At 40.3% G+C, this 2,588-nt stretch overlaps 1 non-coding gene across 1 annotated transcript; it reads left to right on the plus strand.

Annotated features, from left to right (window-relative positions):
- Window positions 1–415: 415 nt before the first annotated feature.
- Window positions 416–488, plus strand: trnan-guu (transfer RNA asparagine (anticodon GUU)). The gene has a single exon. It is a non-coding gene; the product is annotated as a tRNA-Asn (tRNA).
- The last annotated feature ends 2,100 nt before the right edge of the window (window positions 489–2,588 follow it).

The following is a 2,588-nucleotide window of genomic DNA, read 5'->3' on the forward strand; positions in this document are numbered from 1 at the left end:
CATTCAGAGTGGGAAATCTTAGTTATGATTAAGACCATTTGTTTCTGTTTTTTTTTTTAAGTAAGAAATGTTTTGGGACGTCATTGGCAACAACCTGGCAACGCAGTCTGCATTGTTGCGCACTTGACAGTGTGAAGTAGCCACCTGTATGAACGATGATGAAAGGAGCTCCAAAGTTAATACAGTTTGGATTCAAGGATTTTATGTTGTCCGTGAAGTCTGCAAAGAGAGGACGGCAAACTGCAACTCGCACATTAAAGACTCAATAACAAGGACATACTTCTTATGTTCTACAAAGCTCCCCAAAACAATTAAGAGTTTAGCTAGCTAGTCAAACTTTCAGTTTCGATAAACTGGAGTGGGGTGATTAAAATACAAAATGATTTTGAACAATTTAGTATAGCTAGATAATGGAGGCCCTGTAGCTCAGTGGTTAGAGCACTGGTTTGTTAAACCAGGGATTGCGGGTTTGAATCCCACTGGGGCCTCCACTCCCTTAGAAGGGTTGTGTCAGGAATGGCATAAAGGGACAAGCTGAAAGAAAACACACAGTATAGGTAAATAATGTAACTAGTGGGGAGAGTTTAATTAAATAACTCCAGGGGAGGGGTTATGATAATTGACCAAAACTTTTCTTTTTTGGTTAACATAAACCTCACCCCCTTTCTCAAGCACTCTGACAATACAGCTTGTGGACGCGACGTCATCATTTTCACAGCGCCATATTGCCAGTCAAAAAGAGCTGCTTGACAGTGTGGGGGACATGAACCGGAGCAGAACATTCACAACTTGTTGTGCTGTTGGTTGTTAAAACAGACGAGACAGATATTCAAAGAGGTCATCTATAGAATACCAGCTGAAAAGACCAAAAGACCAGAAAATATCGATGCATTTCGGCAATTAAACATGACCACACGTTAATCTTTGGTAAACCTCTCCCTGACAGACTTTTTTTTTAATATGCATTGTTCTCAAATGAGTTCAAATTAAACCGTCAGTCACACAGAGGTTTGTGGAGGTTAACGTGTAGCCACAATGCGCTTCCGTCTACGGGGCCTGAAGCCCATCCCAGAGGTTTATTTTATTTTTTTAAATAAGCATTTGACTCATTTGATAACAATGCATATTTTAATTTAAAAAAACGTCTGTTACAGAGAGATTTACCGACGTTCAACATGTGGCCGCAACGCACTTTCATGTACGAGGAGCTGACTCACTGTCTTTCTTTTTTTTTTTTTTTTTTCAATCATAGTTAATGAATGTGGTCATTTATTTAAATATTGGTATTTGTATTGAAAAAGTCTGAGTGGCTCCATCACTATGTGAGATTTATTCTTGATTGAGAACAGATCCAGCAACAAAGTATTTGTGTGCGTCCAGACATTTCTACGCTTTCACACTTCCACGTAAATCTCAACGACTTACTCACGAGATACATGTGTCCAAGACAAGCGGGAGCAGGTTAACAGTCCAATTTCTTAACGGCGAAAACATTGACTTCGGCATTAAATATGGGTCCTCTTTACCAAGTGTCTCATTTTTCTACGTACCTTTGTTTATTATCACCTTCTAAATGCTTAGCGGTATCACACAAAACACTGGGTGTCGTGCTATAAGACGTATTTTCGCGTCTTCTCCACCTGACTTAGTATTGAAGAATGCTTTGCTAGACCGGCACTTCCCACCATAGACCTGATTTGATGACGTAGGTGCACGAGCTCAATAGTGTGTTCCACTACTAGTAAGTAAAATGTAAATTGTGAGTAGGTATCTGAGAATATAACTTTCACAGTACTGAATGTGTTTATTGATGTTTCACCATAAAAACACCATCTGTTGTGTTTGCCCTGTGATCACAGTTTTTGCACTATTTTTAAAATTGAGAGCACAGCATATAAAGCATAACCTTTAATCTAATGAAGGAGGGAGAAGGCTGTCATTGCAAAGTACATGGCATAGTTTGTCTGGAAATAAAGGTCAGGTAAATTGAGTTTGAAATACAACTTGAAAACATCCATCCATTTTCTTAGCCGCTTATCCTCACGAGGGTCGCGGGAGTGCCGGAGCCTATCCCAGCAGTCAACGGGCAGGAGGCAGGGTACACCCTGAACTGGTTGCCAGCCAATCGCAGGGCACATAGAGACAAACAGCCACCCTCACAATCACACGTAGAGGTGATTTAGAGTGTCCAATTAATGTTGCATGTTTTTGGGATGTGGGAGAAAACTGGAGTGACTGGAGAAAACCCACCCAGGCATGGGGAGAACATGCAAACTTCACAGAGGCGGGTCCGGGATAGAACCCAGGACCTCAGAACTGTGAGGTCAACCCTTTCCAGCTGAGTCACCGTGCCGCCCCAATTAAGTCAATCATTAATAATCTCATTTAATTTTATAGGCTGTGAATTATTTTTTTAGTATTGTGATTTGGGGGGGGATTCCTTTCATCTTGCTTGAAATTTAGTGGTGACTTCACTTGAATTGTTATATTCAAGGTAAAAAAAGAAAAATCAAATGAGAATAAAGTCAGACTATTAACCCTTCTTCACAAACAATTAACAGCAAACAAACGGTAATGACTATGATGGT

The sequence above is a fragment of the Syngnathoides biaculeatus genome, chromosome 13, assembly GCF_019802595.1.
Source record: "Syngnathoides biaculeatus isolate LvHL_M chromosome 13, ASM1980259v1, whole genome shotgun sequence".
NCBI classification, from domain to species: Eukaryota; Metazoa; Chordata; class Actinopteri; order Syngnathiformes; family Syngnathidae; genus Syngnathoides; species Syngnathoides biaculeatus.